We start from the raw sequence: 22,337 nt of genomic DNA, 5'->3' as shown, positions 1-22,337 counted from the left end.
CGACCGCAGTGAGGGCGCACCTGCGTACAGGGGGCGCTCATCAATCATTCGGTGATGCGGAGTGTGTCCACGCATATGTGCCGCCAGCAGCTGCAGGACCACGAGGTAAGGACGAGGAGATTCTTTCTTGCACTAGGAGTAGGTGGCGAGGTGGCGCCCTCGCTCTCGACGATTTTTACCCCCCCGGATGATTAATGTCCTTATTATAACTTTGCTCGTAACGGTCGCAGCTAGCCGGGCTTGGACCCGGAAACGGAATTTCGAAATTAAATGAGTGCTTAATGGGTTTTCTCGCGGAACGAAGGCGGCGAGATAACCTCAATTTTCTTCAAGAAAAACTGCACATCACGTACCATCAGCGCCATCTGACGCAGTTCTTAATGCAATGTAGAGACCACCCTGTATTTGTACAAAACCTTATCACATTGATAAATTAATCGTTACCCTTCAATTTGATGATTTTTATTTTGAGAACAAATTCAATTTTAAAGTTTTCAGTCGTAAATATTTCTCAGGAAAACCTCCTTATATTCAATATTCCACAACCACACTTGGAGGAAATTAAATATGGGTCACCGACATTTTCCGGGACTCCGCTTCCGCGCTTAATACATGATTTCTCGTCTGAGTTTTCTCCGGAAGAAATTTATTATGCACCCAGAGACACCGAGGCGTCTAGTTTTGTATCAATGCCAAATCGAATAAAACCTTGATCAACTCCTGCGGAAGTTTAAGTACGAGCGTTCCGAAACATTCTGCCGATGCCCAAGATAAGAGACGACCGACACCATCGAAAATCGATGAAAAATGTGTGTTAACGGCTGCCGTTTTTATGAATCGAAAAATTCATTCACGTCACGCCACGATACGTTTACGTTGCTTGCGGAAGCGATAATGTCGATCGCACTGTTTCAAACTATCAATCGAAAATAGAAAAAATCGAGTCATTGGAGGCGTCTGCGTCAGAGGTTTGTGATTTTTGCGTAAACGGGATTGACAGTTGCGTCTGTTTTGCACAGAACTGCATTTTTATGACGCTTATCAAGATAATGAACCCACTGACAATGATGCGGTGTGAATTCGTGTGGGCTTAAAGAAATGAGAATTTATGATTTAACAAAAATGAAATAAACCGAGAGAAAGAAAGGACGACATATTTATATGAGTCAAAATTTAAAAGACAAAATTCTAATTTATGACAACGAAAAGTATTCTGCAATTTTTCATTATATTTTGAATTTTAGGGAGATGATTTTTCAACTGTCAAATAAACGTTTAGCATTTAGATTATTTTACAGCAAAACATTATGAAGTCTGTTATGTGAAACTAAAATATAAATGACATTTCCAGATATTTATTTCAGTTATTTCATTCATTATACAGGTGTCCCTAAAAAAAGAACGAGTCCATAACTTCCTTATTTATTGGTCGAATTTAATTATTTATACACCAAATTAAATGGTTGTGAATAGTCTACATAAGAACCTAATAAATTCACTTATAGCCTTAAGCATACTAGGCTAAACTGTCAAAATATTTTTTTTCAAATAGGAATACAAACTTTTTTTAGTAATTCTAATAGAGATTTTTTATTACGAGAATCGACTTCAAATATCACATGATTTATATTGACAAATCACAACTCCGAATTGTTTGAATAGCAACCAATCACAATTTAATTAAGCGGAAATTTTCCCTAGGGAAAAAATTTTTCGGGCGATTCTCTTCCGAATATACCTCGGGACAGATATACAGTGAGCGGCAAAAGTATGGAATAAATTCCTTAAAAATTAAACAAAATTTTTTTCAAAAAAATCTTTGGACAGGTCAATTTTAGTTTATAAAAATACATGTTTTAGTATCAAAGAAAATTTCAAGAAGTCATTTGTTTTCGAGTTATGACGTCATCGATAGTTTTTTTAAACGGAAACCCCCTATTTTTTTTCTTGATTCTGATAGCCCTTTTAATTGTCTAAATACCACTATAAAAATTTTGTTATCTTACATAAGGAAATTTTTGAGAAAAAAAAATAATAAAGTTGGAAAAAATAAATTTTATAACGAACAAAAACAAGTCAAAAAATCAAGTAGGTAAATCAAACAGTCAAATGTTACCATCAATTTCATTCCTATGTGTTATTTGTTTTACAAAACGTTTTCGAAAATGACTCATTTAACAGAAACGTATAGATGTTTTAATTTTGATTGGGTGCTGTGATAAAACTAAAACATGGGGAATTTCATCATAAACTTGCTTATTGTCAAAAAGCTGGGGGATGGCAATTCGAACATTTAATTCCATAATTTTAAGTACTTACTAACACAGTTTTTGACTTGTTTTTGTTCGTTATAAAATTAATTTTTTCCTATTTTATTATTTTTTTTCTCAAAAATTTCCTTATGTAAGATAACAAAATTTTCATACTGTCATTTAGACAATTAAAAGGGCTATCAGAATCAAGAAAAAAAATAGGGGATTTTCATTTAAAAAAAGTATCGATGACGTCATAACTCGAAAACAAATGACTGCTTGGAATTTTTTTTGGTACTAAAACATGTATTTTTATAAACTAAAATTGACCTGTCGAAGGATTTTTTTGAAAAAAATTTTGTTTAATTTTTAAGGAATTTATTCCATACTTTTGCCGCTCACTGTATATCGCCAGAAATTTTTTCTTGCAGTCCAACACTCGTGTTTGTCGCTCAAAATTTCCGATATAATTGACCTAGGGAAAATTTTCTTGCTACAAACACTCGTGTGTGAGGCCTGCTCGAAAAAATTTCCGGCAATATATCTGTCCCTTGGTATATTATATGTATATGAAAACAACAATGTATCATAAATGTACACTTACATACCAAAAATACAAAAAAAGTAGAGAAACAGTATATTAAAGAACGAGTTTTATAAGGATTGATTTGGCGCACGACTCCCAAGTGTAGAAAATGAGCCGTAGGGGAGTTTTCTATGGGACGAGTGCGTCAATGCCCTTATAAAACGAGTTTTTTATGATATTTTTTAGAATTTGCACCCTTGTATTAATTTTTAAATAAAAAAATTAAATTTTCAAATTCTAGGGAATTTTGTATTAATTGGTAATTCAAAGTAATGGATGCAACTACATCTGCAACAAATGTTAAAAAGTAGAGTTTAAATATTAATATTGGAAATTTTTTGGTGTAAATGACCATAATACACTGAAATATTGATAAAAAATTTCTTAGAGATCCATTAAACCACGAGTGCTTTAATAGATAGCCATAAACGACTCCAAATTGAATACAATAATAGACCTATTAGAGACGCAAATTCTAAAAACGTTATTATCGTCTATGCTCAAACTGAGCTCCATTTTGCACTAAACATTGGGGGCATCTCTGAGCAATCTCATGTTATTATTTGCCATTTGTTTTTCCAGCTAACTTAATTTGGTTATTACACTGTAACGCAATGCATTTTGATAGCTTCTCGCTTGGTGCTCGTCATTTGTTTCAAAATTTGGTGTTGTTTTTGTTTATGTGAGGTTATACTTGTGATACATTGTTGTTTTCAGAATGATAATCTCTATCAGAATTACTAAAAAAAAGTATATGTTCTCGTTTGAAAAAAAATATTTCAACAATTTAGCCTTGAAGCCCTTAGGGCTCGCTATACGTGGATTTATTAGGTCCTTATGTAGTTTATTCACAACCATTTAAAATCCACCGATAAATAAGGGAGTAATGGACTGGTCTTTTTTTTTCAGGTATATTCGTTTACTGTAAAGTAATACTATTCATTACCCACGACCATGATTAACTACTCATTACACCATCGCAAAGATTATACAGTTGCTATAATATAGCGCAATATTCATATGTCACAGTTATTTTGAAATTACATTATTTAGAATCAAAGTTTTCTGTTAAATTGAAGTAATAAATAATCGCATTCTACTCGCGTGGAGTGGCTATTACTCAATTAGGGACAGCTTCATGAGTAGGAATAGCAATCATTCATTACACGCTCGTTGAATACTATACATTTGCGGAAGGACTGGAACTGCATAGTCATAGTCCAAACAAAAATCTTTTTCTCAAATTTAGGTGCACTATGTTTGCAATTGGTACATTCTCACTTTTAATCACATTATTCTTTGTAAAAAAAAATATATTCTTTAGATTTTGTTCACTAAAAAGTTTACACATTTTGGAAATTTTGTTAAATCTACTCAAAAGAAGGAAAAACGTAAAAAAAATTTGAAATATTTAAATAAAACTAGCCAAGACGGAGTAAAATATGTATTTTCAAAGATTTTTTCTTACAAAAGTGCTGGCATTAAAGATAGTTACCTTATTTTGAATTCTATAGTGCATTGTTAGGTACCTAAGTAAAAATTAGGTATCCAACAACCAGCTACAAGTTTAGACCAATTTTTTAACCAAAATTCGCACTATTATAATTTCCTAAAAAAATATAAGTACTCGTACATTACAAGGACTCCTTTTGGATCAGGCGAACTGTTAAAATTAATTCGAATATAAAACATCACATTTTATGTTCCATCGAAATTCACTTAGGATATTTACGAAACCAAGGATACTCTCCTGCAATTTTCGTAATTACCACATCTGCATTGAAGTAAAATCTAACAAATCCTCAGGACTAATAACATTATTAAATTTGATGACGGCGTAATTTGACCCTTGTAACTGGCGTCATTTATTCCTGGTGAAAATTAAAAATTCTTTAAACCGAGATATAAATCAACTTGATTAAGAATTCAATTTTCGAGGTTAGAAATGAATTATTAAAGCAAGAACCAAGAGACGAGAACCTGTTGTTGCGATGTGCTCAAATACAATTTCAGACAAAACATTGACATGTCAAATAATCGAGTCTTTCCTCTTTAACCGCTCCACCCTGATCCTGATATTTGACTTTATAATGTTCGTGAAACCCTCGAGCGGCGATCTTCTTCATCGTGTCTGTCTGTTATTTTATTTTTGTATATTTTGTATCTCTCAGTGTTGTAGTTCACAATACAAAACACACCGCATTATTCTGCCGCTATCATTTCAACTATTCTACTTTATTGCAACAAATTTATCGCCGAGAAAATTAGATTTCCAGTTAGTAAACTTGTTACAAACCAAACCTCTTCGAATTTATCGCACGACCAAATTAACAAGACGTAACATTTAATTACGTCATAAATTAATTAAATTGTTGAGGTCCAATCCGGTAAAGTGTCAGCGGCGAAAGAAACCTCCTCGGCTGATCAAAATGCACCGGGAAAAGGATCCGGTGCAATCACATTCTCCAGGAATAGACCTGGGACAAAACCATAAATCGCCAGCCGTTACTTTGGGACATTTCTGGCTTGAAAATCAATATTTGCCCCGAAACTCTCCGCTTTCAACCCTCTCCTTTCATAAATAAAATCAGGATGAAGAGACAATCTTCCCCGTATGGAAGCGACATTTTCTTGTTTGATTGTGGACCAGGTGATGCAAATTAAGGAAACTGAGCTATTGATCCGGGAATAGCTGCAGTCTAGGCGGTCGTTGAACCGTGACCCCTAAAACGCGGATTGCACATGCACGTAACGTGCACCCTCCGTCGAAAAGGGTGCTTTTGTCATTTAAAATCTTGGAAATTGACGGCTATAAATAGGAACAATCGATGATTGTACGGTCATTAGGTCTTTGTGGGTTAATGCAGGCTGCATGCCAGGGCGGTTTGTAACATGTCACTTGACAATTGTACTTCCATTAATTACTAAATTTATTCCGAAATACAAATTGAAATGGACGTAATTAGATGTCATTTTGTACCTAGCAGCTATTAATAAATCAAATATTAGTGAGGGAGGGTGTAATGGTGGGTATTACTCGCGAGGTGAAGGTTGTGATAAGACTCGTGTGCGAGTGCTGCAATCATCTGAGCGAGCAATAACCATTACCCGCGAGTGAATACGATACTTTTTTACGACGCGTAAATTTCAAAAACGTACACAGGTGTTGACGTTTCAAAGCATATAATTATGACATATTATGCAAGTTGTAGGAATAATGAATCATCAGTCATCACTCATGGCCGTGGGTAACGCATAGCATTACTTAACAGTAGACGTATCTGTAACAAATGTATTATTAATAGGAGTAGAAACACATACTGTGTCATTCAGGTTTGAATCGTAAGTTTTCCCGGCGCATCCACCATTTTTGTTCACTCAAAATAATATTTTCAACAAATTTGACCATTTATTAGACGATCGTTGCGATAAATATTCAGTTACTGGCGGCAATAAAATCTAATTTATTTGGCTACTGTATTTTACGGAGAAAAAGAATTATCTTTAATTTTGTTTTGTTCTGCTTCACTGTAAAGTCCGTTTATAATTAATTTTCAATTGATATTGCACCAAACAAACGAATCTAATTTATTCTACAGCTGCAAACAAAACTGCGATACCTACGTGAAATATTAATTATGAAGGTAATTCGAAAATCTATATCATCGTATTAAATTAAAAAACAAACACTGTTGTAATAAATAATAATTGACATTATTCCGTTATAGAATTTACTTTTTGGGAGAATTTCGCATTATTAAAAAAAATGTATGTCAGCTTTGTCAAAGTTCAAACAAAAGCAATAATGAATTTGTTTATGTTGTACAAAAAACTTGTTGTCACGTTGTTGACTTGAAATAAAAAAATCAACAGTACAGAAGAGTTTACAAACTGTTTGCAAAAAAATAAATAAACAAAAGCGAAAAATACCACCCTTTTGAAGTTTGACACTGTATTTTACATTTGTTTGTATCCTGTTACGAGTGAAACTGACATAGGTAGACGTTTTTGATCCCGGGAATTTTAATTAGAATGTATCGCTTTATGTCTAGTGCTCGAAGGTTTCGTAAATTTTATTAAAAAGCTAGACTTCACCTCGATGTTTTTGTTATTCACTTTGTATACAAAGTGGGAAACATTATTTTTTAATTAAAAAAAACTGGAGCATGAACAAAAAAAAATATGACTTTAACTATTCTTTAAATATATTTTATTGTTGTGATTCTTTACGAAAATTCTTTTTATCTTCAAGCGGTCGAAAATCATGCCTTTGCGTATCTCTATAGAAACGGTTGAAGTGTGTTTTTTTTTACCGAACTTAAAACACTTGAAATCCTAGGAGCTGAAATGTCCACAAGCGACTCGGCCGACTCAAATGTAAGGTCATTTGAAGCATTTCTCACGATTTATTTATAAATAATTATTATTACACGAAATATTTAATAATTAAATCATTTCTATTTAAAAAAAGCGAAATAACGAAATTATTAGCCAATATTTAACCGGTGCCACTGTGACGTAATACGAGTCACCCATGTGCACGGATGACATATGTCAAAATCAAAAATAGCAAGATGGCCGTTCAACGTTAAAAAGTAAACTTTAGACGTTAGTAGACTTTACTAATATCATTGAACCTTCAAGTACTAATAATATTGCAACAAGAGATCTACAAATTACTGTTGCTTTAAAATTTGTAAGTTTACTGTATTTGCAGCAAAAGAAAATAAACAAGTTCACGTCCAATTTTTTTTGTGATCCGTTTCAGAGCAGGTCTTTTTGTGCTTCGCCCAGTTGCCATCTCCGGGCTTAACACAAAAAGACTCACTTCTACTCTTAATGATATAATCTACTATTACGTCAGCACATAAGATGCCCAAACTGATTGGGTTATGGTTACGTCCTCAGCTACTAAAAATTTTTTTTAAATACAACTGATCAGTATTGGTTTTTGAGAAATCAATACATATACACATCATCTAACTTTTGTTACCTTCGAAATATTTGGCTTGCTACTACATATATTTTTAAAATAGGGCATGATAAAGCATGATAAACTAACGAAATGGACAGTATATTTTATTACTAAAAAAACACTAGTTATACGAGGATTATTTGGAAATTCCTTGACATGAAGGGTAAATAAGAGCCGTGAATCCCTGCAGAATTATTGGCAGCTGCCATATACCCGGCTGTGTTGCATACTTACGAAATCGGAGAAATATTTTACTACCGAAGAGCTTTACGTATTTGTGGTAAACTGATATCGATTTTCATCTGTTAAGCTGCAATTATGTCACATGTATTTTTCAAAAGAACTCGATTGTTCTTTTTTGATCAAACACAAATAAAAACTTTCCAGAAATACTTAGATCTTTTTATGAAACAGAGGGGAAACCTGACTTCTCTAACATTTTTATAATGACAACAAAATAACACTAGCATCATTTAAAAAATAGTGGTTTTATATCACCAAAGAGAAAACCATCAATAAAATTTGCACCGGTTTGATGCTCATGCTCATGGATTATTATCTTCCCAAGTGTTCAGGAAAATTATTTTTGTTCTATACCTTCTTAGAAAGTGAGTTTGTATCCATAGTTACCAGTGGGTGAAGGTTTCACTTTCGCCCACTGTCTTCGCGTGAACAAAAGCTTTACCTTCCTCTCTCGTACTGTAAATAACTATTGCAAAGATCCCAGTTTTAGCAAAGAAAAATACCATTTCTAATCACATCAACAATTAAGGTACGATTTGTTGTCATGTTGAGTCATCTTATTTTGCACAGTTTTATTTTTGTCCATCCCGCAGTTAATGGATGAATTTCTGAATAGAAATATTTTTTATCAGATAAAAAAAAAGCAAAGACATTAAATTTCAGCAACAGGCATAGTACCGCAATCTCTTTTTAAAAATTTAAAAATTTTGGACTTAGAGAACACATTGGTGGTTGAAATTCAAAAAGGTATATTATTATACTCATGTCACATCGTGAGGAAATTCCTTAACATTGACACAGAACATAAAACACAAAAAAGTCAAAATGTGGAGACGAGACGCCGGTAATTATGTTGATAAGCACTGCACTATTACTTGATAGTATTATCCGTAATAGTGTATGTACTCCGGCAAAATTGCCGTGCCGCCGGGTGGAGGTGGGATACGAAATTAAAAGATACATACTTGTAGTAACATTTTAAATTCCAAATATTTGTTGTTGTGTTGTCAAATGGCCACCGAAAAAAACCCTCAACTGTTCAAATTAATGCAATTTTGTTTTGAAAAACTGTATGAAAATAACAATGAAGCGGACATTTTAATTGGAAAATATAAGATATTACTCCTTCCATTTAGTTAATAACTCCACTATACTGACTCACCCTGCCAAACAAACATTTATTTACTAAATTATAATTAACATTGCTCGACTGCTTCCTTTTAGTAACAAACTAACAATGCTTCTAAAAGCACACATTTACCTAACAGCAACTGCTATAGCATCCGTATTTTCAGCAAACCTGACAAAATTTCATTTAACTTTCAACACTTCAAACAGATTTTCTCTACTTGTCAATGTTTTAAACCAGTACCAACAGTATAACTTGATCATTCACATTGATAATACCACTCAAGATGTAGTCAACAATTTTCTTGCTTTGCACTCTACCTTAACAAGTATAGTTAATCATGACGTAAACGAAAAAACCCCGACAGCAAAACTCGGCTCTTCTAAATGTCTCAACGTGATAGTTTTCGAAAACCCGTTGAAATTCTCCAACTACACCCAACGCAACAACATCAACTCCAACGACGTGATCATGTTTTTGACAAAACCTACAGAATTTAAAATGTTTGCTGCCAACTATCGTCTAATTCCAAATCTAAATAAATCTGGAAGAATCATCGTTATTAATTACACCCGAGTAAAGAGCGTTTACACAATTTGCTACTACTGTGGAGATATGAGTGGGCGATTAACGCTTCTTCAAAAATTGAAATCAGGAGAAGTTCTAAACAGTTCCGATCAGTGGTTTCCAAATAATTTTGACAACTTCGTGGGACACGTAATGAAGGTCGTTTATGTAGACTACTTTCCATATATTTACTGCATTAACAAGTCTAAAGTGGCAAAGACAACAATTTGCAACGAGGCAATCGGTTCAGAATACCAACTGTTGGCAACATTAAGCCGTGCTTTAAATTTTTCTTTTCAACTGATCGAAGCCACTGACCAAAGCTATAGGCCTTTAATTGAAGGATTAGTCTCTGGAAAATTCGATTTTGGTATCGGGGGATTATCGATGACTAGCAAACGCCGCAAGAAAGTACAATTCAGTTGCGTTATTAGGTTTGAAAAGCTGGCTGTCATATTTATTTATCAAAAACCACTGTATCAAAGACTGCTCTATTACGAATCGTTCAATTTAAATGTGAACATTTGCCTAGTTGCTGTAGGGCTCTCGCTGACACTACTGATATACCTGATGACAAAATACTCCAAAAGCAATGCCGAACTGTCGTTTCTGACATTATGTACAGTGAGGAACTTGGATCACAATGGTTACTTCTTATTTCCACATAATTGTTCTTGTAGGGGTTTGTGAGAACCATGTTTGAACAACCCGTCAACGTAAAAAACCGTTTCCCCAAAAAAGTAGAGACACCAGTTTTTATTATATTAGCGAGTTGGTGGATTTTTTCAATGATAGTCAATGCAATTTATAAATCTAAACTGTCTTCTTTGATGGTTTCTACACCCACATATCGGACAACTTTCGGAGAACTAGTCGACGAAGGTTACGAAATAGCACTAGACAAAACTAGAAGTTATATACAAATGTTCCTCGAAGAGGAAGAATCACTCATAAACAGGCTTGTAGCTAGTAATAAATATTATCAACATTTATGAAAGTGTCTTTCACAGACCCAGCACCATATGGGAGAATGGCATGTGCGACTTGCACCATTACATTGGAAACAACAAAGCTCTGATTGCCGGAGAAGTCACTCTAAACTTCTTGCATTCGAAAATATACTGTTCTGATGATGGGCACAGCAAACTTTTAGAACGCTTTTCGACACAGCTCTTCGGTGTAACTCCTCACGCTTGGCTCTTCAAGACTGACGCTCCCTTTGTGGACAGGTTTAGTATCCACATAAAAAAGGTCATGGGCGGTAAGCTTTTCGCGGTTTTGCGAAACAATACAGTTGAGAAAATTAATTGGTTTTGTTTTCAGGAGGTCTGTTGCAAGTTTGGGAACAGGAGGCGCTGTTAAAGAGCAATCTGTACGTCTACTCGAAAAAAATTATCAACGAAGACGATACAAGCATCATACGTTTTGAGTCTTTTATTTTGGAATTGGCCATATATTTAGCACTTATTATCGTATCAATTGTTTTGTTTTTCTTTGAAATTGTTTATTATTCTCTTCAAAAAAAGAGAAGGTAAACACACATACGAGTATATTCCAGAAAAAGATGACAACAAAAAATTTATATTCGAGATTTGCACCAAAAAAAAAGTATGAAAATTCGTAATTAATGTCTCTTTTCTTACAAGTCTTGATTATGTATCACCTTTTATATCCAAATCTAATACATATTGTAATATCTACGGTGATTTCAAAAATAAGAATACACATTCTTTCTGGCTTTGAATTGTTTACATTAAATATTTTACGCTCAATAATTCCTAAAAGGTTAACATGTCCCTGGGCAATATCTACATACATCAACCATTTTTTAAATAACTGATTGCATGCACGTCTATACATACTAGCACTTAAAAATATGAGTTTCCAATTCCACACGTTATCAAGAGTGATCACAATATCGAAAGTGCGTTTGAAAATCAAAAAATAAACAGGAATAAATTTTCTACAAAGCGATTGAAAACTTCACATTTTCTTCTACGGTGAAACAAATGACAGTTCTTTAAGTTTGTAATACAAACTTTTTTTTGTTGTAATAACGGACATAAAGATAACATATGTATTTAGGAACTTTCTCGTATCTATAGTAAAATGCATATTACGAGAAACTTTCAAAACGGAACGTTATTACAATATATCATATGGTATAGTTGGTCCAGCGAGAGATTATTGACATAAGAATCACTAAATTCTATCGCAGAGAGAGTAAATTATTTATTTATTTACATTCAAGCATTAACATTTTTTGCCCTGAAATTATGGTCTAATTAATGTATTCTAGTGCATTTTGTAGTATTGGGTTACAAGTTTACAATTTAAAATCTCCCAATCTTTCACTGGACGGAATATATATCACCTGCAAGAACAATAGCAGAATATTTGAAACCAGCGTTCAGAAAAACATGTGTTCAACCAGGTCATCGTTTTCTCTCCCTATTACAAATGCAGTTCGTCTTTTTTTGTTACGATTTGATCATCATTTCATTATGAATTAAATCGTTAATTTAGAGTAAAAACCATCATGTAGCACTAAAAAAACCAAGAAAACTAGCGGTGGTTAGTTAAAAAAAAAAAACGTTTCTTGCAAAAGAAATAATTCACAGAACTGCTTGTTTGGCATCTAAGTTGACAGCTGAGCTACGCTACGTCTTAATGAAACCGATAACAAGCGGCAAAAGACCACAAATTTGTTGAAATTTTTTTGAATCTTTAACATTATACAGCGTATTTCACGAGTGATAATGAGCCCGGAGGAATTGAAAATGCAACCCACAATACATTTCCAAAGTTACCGGAACTCTTTTAAATATCGTATTGTTTTAAAATGAAATTATGAATCTATGATGACTTTGCTTCCAATAATTTTATTTGTCACAACTGACACTTACGAAAAAGTTAAAATACGACGATTAAAATGTATGCGAACGATTGGAAAACAGACATGATCCTGATTTATGCCTGTTGTAAGAAAAATGCTTCTGCAGTTGCGCGTTTATGCAGACAATAAACATTTTCCCAAAAACTCTTCGTTTTTACACAATTTCATTTAAGCAAGCGAATGGCGTTTATTCAAAATTTACGAAACTGCACAGCTAACTATGTTTTATGTTTTTTAAATAAAAAACAAATATCCACGTTAACTTTGGAAATGTATTCTGTGTTGCATTTTTGCAATTCCGTCGGGCTCATTATCACTCGTGAAATACCCTGTATGTATGCTTTAAATTATGATCGTAATGAAATTGAAATGGAAGCACTCCTCATCCAGACATAGCAAATATTTTAAATGTCCTTGTACCTATACAGGGTTATTCACGAGTAATAATGGGCCTTACAAACATTGAAACGCAACCAGTTATACATTTTCATCGCCTTCGTGGATCATTTATATTTGTTTAAAAAAATTTAAAACAGTTGATTTTAGTTTGTTTTTTTAATTTGACATGAAGTTGACATCTAAATGGATGTGGATTTTTTAGGTTATTTTTATTTAAACACAAAATACATTTTAGGTTTGATAGATGTCACGTAACGACAACTGAAAAGTGTCTTAATAAAAGCACCTTGGATTCATTAAAAAATAAAAAGATCAATTATTGGTATCTAGTGGTTTGAGAAATATGTTTATTTGGTTGCGTGGGGACGTTGTTAGGCCCATTATTAGTTATTACTCGTGAATTTCCCTGTATAAAACAATCAAATTTATCATTTACAAAGCAATGTTTTTTGGCAATCTGGTAATCTTCTCCTTTCTGTTCTTAAATTCATTCCAACGAGCCCTAATCTCCCAAGAATCTTAGTTAGTGACAAAAATAGTTACTCAGTATCTCGTTTCACGCACACCATCGATAAGCAGAAATGTTGCTATCTTCTTCAAATGAAATTCACAAAACATGCATTGTTTCAATTGTTTAAAAAATAAAAACAAATAATAATTATTTATGTATCAAGAGCGTAAAGAGGCTTTTATGGTGTAAGACTGTAAGACGTAATTTTAGCCCAAGGCCGTAGCCGAACGTTTCGTTTATATTCGTAAGTTTATTTTTAAATGATGTAACTCGGATGTGACGTAGGGACAAGCATGTTCCAAACTACAGCCAAGTTCAAGAGTGCTAGTATTTGAACACCCGTTACATAGATCTCACACAAAACGAACCGATCTCTTAATTTATTAAATAGTGGTTTTTTGCCCACCACTCTATATTCATTTAGACAGTTGTGTGCTCAGTCCAAACAATTTTAATTTAATGTCAACGATATTATTTTATGGATCGTTGACAGTTCATTCTATTCAACATTAGTGAAATAAACAATTATAGATCAATTAGGTACTTTCAGACATAAACTAACACAAATTAAGGTCAAATACCAGTAATGTAGTAACTATGTTCTCAGAAAGACACATTTACATATTGATTACAGCTATAGTAGCGTTTGCGCCTAATAAAATTCTAGCAAAACTTCAATTGCAAACCAAACCTTCAACTTATGCAAACTTTTTCGTTCAATTTTTGAAAGAATATCAACAGTTTCACGTAATCATTCACGTCGATAATGTGACTCGACACATGGCAAACAATTTTCTCTCGAGGAGTTTGTTTTTCACAACAATTTTCAACCACGATATCTACAACAAATCTACTTTAGGGAGACCACTTGATGTGAATTGCGCTAATTTCGTAATTTTTGAAAATCCACTAATGTTTTCACAATATCTATCGTCCAAAAGGAATATCTACGCTAATGATGTCATTATATTTGTGACTAAACCCGACTCATTTGACATCCTAAGCGACAAACACGAAGCGATTCCCAATTTAAACAAATTTGGAAGAACTATAGTACTTAACATGCTTCATCGAAATCACGTGGTCAAGATTTACACTATTTGCTACTACTGTGGAAGTACAAGTGGACAACTAACATTGCTACAAACGCTAAAATTCGCACAGACTCTTAAAAGGAGAAGTAATCTGTTACCAAATAATTTTGAAAATTTCAAAGGTCACTTAATGAACGTTGCCTACATTGATTATTTTCCGTACATTTATTGCATTAACAGAGCTAAAGTTGACGGATTAATAATTTGCACGAAAGCTGTAGGTTCGGAATACGATCTGCTGTCTACTTTGAGTGAGGTTTTAAATTTCACCTTTCGATTGATCGAGGCCCCGAGCCAAAATTACAACTGTCTAATACACGGATTGGAACAAGAAAATTTCGATTTTGGCATCGGCGGTCTATCGATGACAAAGGATCGCTTCAAAAACTTACGATTCAGCGGTGTCATCAGATTTGACAATCTTGCTGTGATGTTTAGGCACGAAAAACCTCTTTATCTGAGGGTATTATCGTACCAATTGTTCAGCTTCAATTTAAATTTGCTACTGGGTGCAACAACATTTACATTAACACTTGTGGTTTTCCTACTCATCAAATGTGCCAGCAACAAATCCAAGATGTCGTTTCTGACAATTTTCATGGTATCCATTAATCCGACCAATTTTAACTTTTATCTTAACCAAAATTTGTAGATGTTTTTCCAAAGCAGCTGCGAACAATCGACCAATTTAAAATTGCTAAATTCGAAAAAGCTAAAGTGGACAATTTTCTTTATTTTTGCATCATGGTGGATATTTTTCATGATAGTAAATACGGTTTACAAATCTAGACTGTCAGCTTTCATGGTATCTAAACCTGTACTGCACACGAGCTTACAAGATTTGATCGACGACGGCTACGAAATTGCCATGGACGGTTCAAAAAGCAACTTACAACTGTTCTTTGGTGTCGAAGATTTGCCACTGTCAAGGTAATTAATCAAACACAAATCTATCCACAGATAACATCGAGCATTCGTTGCAGATTTCCTACCATTTGGAAGAACAATGTTTGCGAATTTCTTTACTATACTGAGACACACAAGGCTATTATGGCTGGTGAACTAGGCAGAAATTTGTTTCATGCTAAAGTACATTGTCCAGATCATGACAAAAGAATCGCTAAATATTTGGCCCACGTTACAGTAGAGAAATTTGGTGTTACAGCTCATGGTTGGCTCTTCAAAAGTGGAGCCCCATTTGTTAAACGGTTTAGTACCGAGATTGAGACAATAATAGAAGGTACGTCCAATTTCAAAAAAAAATATATCACTGACATTTTCTTTAAGGAGGGCTGTTCAAGATTTGGGAACAAAACCTATTATTAGAATACAAACTAAACGTCTATTCGAGCAAATTTCTTAAAGGAGATACCACCGTAATAGATTTTGATTCGTTCCTGTTGCTGTTTATGATGTACATAGTTTTGATCATATTTTGCATTGTATGTTTCTTCATAGAAATAATTTATTATAGTTGTCGGACAAAAAATCCAAGATATCTTCAATATAGTACGTAAAATATAAGCCGACCAATGTGTAATCTTCTATATAAAATAAAATAATAGTAGATTATATCATTAAAAGTAGAAGTGAGACTTTTTGTGCTACGCTCAGAGATTGAAAACCGAGACGAAGTCGAGGTCGCAACTGGGCGAAGCACAAAAAGACCTTCTACTCTGAATGATATAACTACTATTTTATCTTCAAGCTGCAGTTTACAGTAAAATGACAATTTTCACCAGTAATTCCTAGTTGTCTTGTTGCAGTATTATTAATAACTTGGAGGTTCAATAATATTAGTAAAGTCTACTAAAGAAAGTTTACTTTTTAACGGTGAACAGTCACCTTGCTATTTTGGATTTTGACATCTCCCATCTGTGCACATGGGCGACTCGTGTTACACCACAGTGGCACCGGTTAAATATTGGGCAATAATTTCATTATTTCGCTTTTTTCAGAGATTGTTTTTGATAGGGATAATTTAATTATTAAATATAAAAAAGCCACTTCAACCGTTTCTATAGAGATACACAAAGGTGCGATTTTCGACCGCATTAAGATAAAATACGTTTTAGTTTAACATTTCAAAAATATTATATTAATAACATAAACATAAACATTTTTGTTTTATAATACAAAAATTGTATCTGATGTATTTAGTTTTATAAATTTTTTTATTGCAATGAGGTATTTTATCTGCAGAAAATTTCTAGCACATGGTGATTTCTGACATTTTTTCTAAAAGCTTGATGGAAATAAAAACATTATCATTACTATTTATTTTTTTTTTATAAAGAAGTAAAATTACTTCTTCGAGTACCTTTCCCCTGTGTTCCTCCTATTATCACTGTTGCTACGAATACAAGAGAAAAAAACATAATGGAAGGTATACAAATACAGCGTTTTATTATTTATTATTTTATTACAAAGAAGCTTGAACGAAGAACAAGACCGTAGATTCAGTCAACTTATAGAAAAAATTGAGAGATTATGTGAAAAGCAATAAAAAAACTACGATTTCAGAAGAAATCAAAACTACCAAGGACCTGTGTCGACATCTCTAAATTGCCAAAAGTGATAGAACTGTAAACAATAACACCCAAACAAAAGAATATCACTTAAAAAATTACTTTGTTCAATTCTCCAAACTGTAAATTATTTATTAATTCAACAAACAATTATCCATAGTAGCTTCCGTACAGCAAGGACAATGCTAAACTAACACCGCCGACAGTAATCCATCAACAATGGTTTTAAAAACATGTCTCTGCCTATTAATTGTCACTATTCCACACATACGTCCGCTAAATTTAACACAATTTAACGTAGAAACGAAGCCCACGTATCAGATGAACGTACTTGTCCAGATATTGAAAGAGTATCAGGAGTATCAAGAGTATCATTTGTTGCTGTATGTTGATAAGGTGACTCAACATATCACAAACAATTTTTTCTCCTTCGTTTCTACTCCAACCACAATATTCAACAAAGACACGCACAACAGTGACACAATTCCCAAATCTATCGGCTTGAAATATCTGCACGTCGTGATATTTGAAAATCCACTAGATTTCTTCAAATATATGAACAAAACTGGCAACATCTCTTCCAAAGAAGTCATAATTTTTCTGACAGAACCCAAAGGATTCAAAACATTTTCTGCCCAGTATTGGATCATTTCTGAACTATTCCAAACCAAAATGATAGTTTTGGTCAGTCACGCTCACAACATGAAAATCTATTCAATTTGTTTCTACTGCGGAAGTAGCAGTGGCAAGCTGAATTTCTTAAAAACATTGAGACACGAAGAAACATTGGAAAAATCGGACAGTTGGTTGCCGGAGAGCTACAGAGATTTTAAAGGACATTTGATGCGAGTTGCTTACGTGGATTATTTTCCATTCGTCCACTGCACAAATAGTACTACGATTAAAGGGAGAATCATTTGCTCAAAAGCTGAGGGTTCAGAATACGAATTATTGAGAACATTAGGTGAAATTTTAAATTTCACTTATGAACTCGTCCAAGTACCAAATCAAACATTCATACACGTATTCAACGGAATAGCTTTAGGAGATTTCGATTTCGGTATTGGAGGACTAACGATAACAAATGAGCGTGGCAAGTTTGTACAATACAGCAAGCCCATTAGGTTTGCCGACATTAGTCTTATGTTCACGTACAAAAAGTCATTCTATATGAATCTTTTGTCATACCTAAACTACAAATTTAACTTAAACGCTTTCACATCGGCTGCAATCTTTTTTTCAGCACTGCTGTTATTCCTATTTTTAAAATATATTGATACAGAATCTAAACCGTCCTTCGGAACAGTTTTGATGGTACCTAAGTCATCAAGATTATTCTTTGATTTGACACATTTTTTGCAGACTTTTGTACGAACTGGCTTTGAACAACCAGCCAAATTACGAAGTTTGATCCCGAAAAAATTCTGTTCCACGTTTCTTGTTTTCTTCTCGGCGTGGTGGATTTTCTCAATTGTCATCAACACAACTTACAGATCAAAGTTAGCAGCTTCAATGATATCCAAACCTGTAATGCACGTGACTTTGCAAGAATTGGTCGACGATGGATACGAAATAGTCATGGATAATTCAAAAAAAGACATTAACGTTTTTGTGGAAGAAGAACAATTGCTAATATCTAAGTAAATGATTCAAAAATCCACACAAACTATCATATAACTCTGTTTTCAGATCTAGAGGTGTATGGAAAAATGGTTTTTGTGACTTTCTTCAATACAGTGCAAAAAATAAAGCTGTAATAGCTGGCGAAGTGGCTAACTTATTCCATGCAACAGTGTACTGTAAGGACCACAAAGAAATAATAATTGCACGTTTGTCAGACATTACCACTCAGCGTTTTGCATTTGCTCTTCATGCTTGGCCTTTTAGAGCCCAAATCCCTTTCGTGAGCAGCTTTGACACACATTTAAAAAATATGAAAAATGGTACGTCGAAAGATACTTTTGAAAAAATCATGTACTGATTTATTTTTAAGGTGGATTTTTAAAAATTTGGGAACAAAACGTTCTACTGAAGGAAAAAATTCATAGATGTACGAATAAAGTTTGCACCACAGAAGACAGTAACATGCTACATTTTGATTCGTTCCTTTTCCATTTTGTCGTATATTTATTTTTCATAACACTTTCCGTAACATGTTTCTTTATGGAACTCATATTTTATTCTTGGCAGATAAAAAATTCAAAACTACGTTATGCAGTGTGATTAATAGTTTTTAGTGAAAAATTAACAATTTCTGATTTTCAAAAAAAATATATTCTATCAAAAATACGTGTTTTTCTTTTTTTTACAATAGAAGTAAGTAAATTACAAATAATCCATTATCTTTGGTACTATCAAATTAAAAATTAACAAATGATGTAAGTACCTACCAATACAAAATTCTTTTAGTATTATAAACATAATAAAAACGAAAACTTGGAAAACATATCTCTTTCATTTCAGCCGACCAGTTGAATTTTATCACTATAATTACTATAGTAACACAGCGAAGAGAAGAGAAGATGCATCTAGACAAAGATGCTAATGTTCGTCGTGAAGATATCATTAGATTGCAACGCGCCAAGAATAAACAAGATGCGTCTAGAAGTGTACCTAATCCGCACCTGTGTTACGAACGGGGGTGATGTTGGGAAGTCTAGAAAAATGACGCAGTGTCCAGAAAATTTTCTGAAGGTCTTTCCGGAACAATTTTGCCATTATTATATATTACTTGTGAAAGGAAAGTTTTAATAGAAAGGATATGCACCCTCTACACAGAAGAGAAGATTCTAAATAATAGTATATTATATTATAAGTGATAGAAATGCATCATTATACAAGAGTGAGAATTTTGACCGTCGAGTGCGCTTGCGCACGAGTGGGACACTTCTCACGAGTTTCATAATGGCATTTCGATCACGTGTGATATACGACGTTTTATCTTACAGGTGCAACTATTGCAAAAATCCAAGAAATGCAGTTTCATTCAAGTAAAATGACAGCTGTCAAATTTAGTCACTTGTGAGTGATTTATGTCAAGTTAAATGGCAACTGTCATATTAACTCACTAGTGAGTACTTTATCTCACTTGTGATTAAAATTTGACTTCTGTCACCGAAAACAATGGTCTAAGGTAGCTCAAAACTCCACCTGTAAGATAAAGAACATCTTACAGACTTAGACTTTTTGTTTTTACAGAGTATACCATATTTTATATTAATCTCATTCAATGTGTTATTCCTATTAGCTAAAAGCATCCATTATCGATGGCAATAGAAACAAGTAAATAAATTTGGTAATTAGCTTCAATTAATCAATAAACAAGTAATATCCTCGACTGACATTCTTCAAAGTAGCGAGACAACAATGTTCCCACAAACATATTTTTAGGCATTAACATTGATCACTCCATCACTTCTGGCAAACCTAACAAAATTCAAATTGACCCAGGAAGACAAAACATCTTTCGTCTTTTTTGACAATCTTTTGGCAAATTACCCAGAATTCGACATCATTATCCATGTTGATAATGCAACTCAGTACGTAGCAAACGATTGGCTCTTGGTCTACCCGACCCTGACGACCATATTTAATCATGACACATCAGACATGGCAAGGCCTGTGGGTCGTAGATACTTGAACGTGGTCTTTTTAAATAATCCTTTAAGCTTGTGTACGTATTTAGCCCACGACAACATTTATTCATTTGATATCATCATCTTTATTATAACATCTCCATCGTTTAAAATTATCACAGAAAACTATCAACTGATGACTAATCTGAGCAAATCTAGCAACATTGTCGTTATCAAACGATTCAAATCCACACTATCTGTTTCTATTGTGGTACCGCGAACGGAATAAAGCTCTTGCAAAAACTAGAAAGCTGGGAGTTTACAAGACAATCGAAATACTTCACTCCTGGAAAGTTTGACGACTTTAACGGACACAGTTTCAAAATTGCTTACATTGATTATTTTCCATACATTTACTGCACAAAAAAAAGTACTACTAAGGGAGTAGTACTTTGCGAAGACGCCATTGGTTTGGAGTATGACCTACTGACAACTTTAAGTTACATCTTGAATTTTACTTATGATCTAATCGAATCCCCGAATCGTTCTTATGATACTCTATTCAACGGTTTGATATTAGAAGATTACGATTTTGCTGTCGGAGGATTGTCAGTCAGCAGTTGGCGACAAAAACTTTTTCCGTTTAGTAGTGTGATTATGTTCGAACAGCTCGCTTGCATTTTTAATAATCAAAGACCTTTCTCTTTGTCGTCGGGTTATCTCAATGTGCTTAAAACTGATGTGCAGATAGCAATAATAACAGTGACGGGTTTCGTAGCGCTGGTGACATTTTTAATAATAAGATTTTGTAATGGGAATTCTTCGTTGCCGTACATTAAAATTTTGAAGGTAAGCCTAACAACATCACAAATATCAATATGAAATTATTGATATTTTTAAGGCATTTATGGAAGTTACTGTTGAATAATCGGTCAAACTAAAATATATATTTCCACCGAATACGAAAATGGCAGTTTACCTTATAGTGCTAAGCTGGGGGTTATTCTGTACTGTCATAAATATAAACATAAGATCAAGGATGGTTGCTCGTATGACCCACACACCTATACCCCACCATGTCGCACTGGCAGATCTACTAAACGATGATTACAAAATAGTGTTGGATCATGCAGTGTCTCATATTTCTTGGGCATATTTCTCCAAGAGGAAATAATGTTAATTAATAGGTGCAACCGTCCAGAAATAACTCCAACGCGTTTCAAAAATAATTTTCAGATCTACTGTTGTTCAAAAGAAAAATATATGTGAAGTTGTACAATCCGTCGACAGCGAAAAAACTTTCATCATTGGTGAAATATCTCGAAACTTCTTCCACGCAAAGATAGTTTGTGCAGAATATTACAAACAACCGATCGGACCGTTGACTCACATTTCGACACAAAACTTCCAATTATTACCCCAAGCGTGGCCTTTCAAAAGTGGCACTCCATTCGTCGAGACGTTCAGCAAACTCATAAGACGAGCCATAACCGGTAAACATCATTTGTTCAATACCTTCCTAGAAAGTGAGTCTGTATCGATAGTTACCAGTGGGTGAAGGTTTCACTTTCGCTCACTGTTT

At 33.7% G+C, this 22,337-nt stretch overlaps 1 protein-coding gene and 2 long non-coding RNA genes across 3 annotated transcripts in view; 2 read left to right on the top strand and 1 right to left on the bottom strand.

Moving 5' to 3' along the window:
* Positions 1–22,337, bottom strand: part of unc-13 — a 307,874-nt gene that overhangs the window by 252,851 nt on the left and 32,686 nt on the right. The window lies entirely within an intron of this gene.
* On the top strand, positions 5–13,168 carry LOC138137145 (uncharacterized). Its single transcript, XR_011161573.1, has 3 exons — positions 5–105; positions 10,763–11,013; positions 11,076–13,168. It is a non-coding gene; the product is annotated as an uncharacterized lncRNA (long non-coding RNA).
* Positions 13,270–16,740, top strand: LOC138137461 (uncharacterized). The gene is made up of 4 exons (XR_011161748.1): positions 13,270–15,253; positions 15,305–15,582; positions 15,636–15,892; positions 15,940–16,740. It is a non-coding gene; the product is annotated as an uncharacterized lncRNA (long non-coding RNA).

The sequence above is a fragment of the Tenebrio molitor genome, chromosome 8, assembly GCF_963966145.1.
Source record: "Tenebrio molitor chromosome 8, icTenMoli1.1, whole genome shotgun sequence".
In the NCBI taxonomy this organism is placed as follows: domain Eukaryota; kingdom Metazoa; phylum Arthropoda; class Insecta; order Coleoptera; family Tenebrionidae; genus Tenebrio; species Tenebrio molitor.
This window is presented reverse-complemented; position numbering and strand designations above follow the sequence as displayed.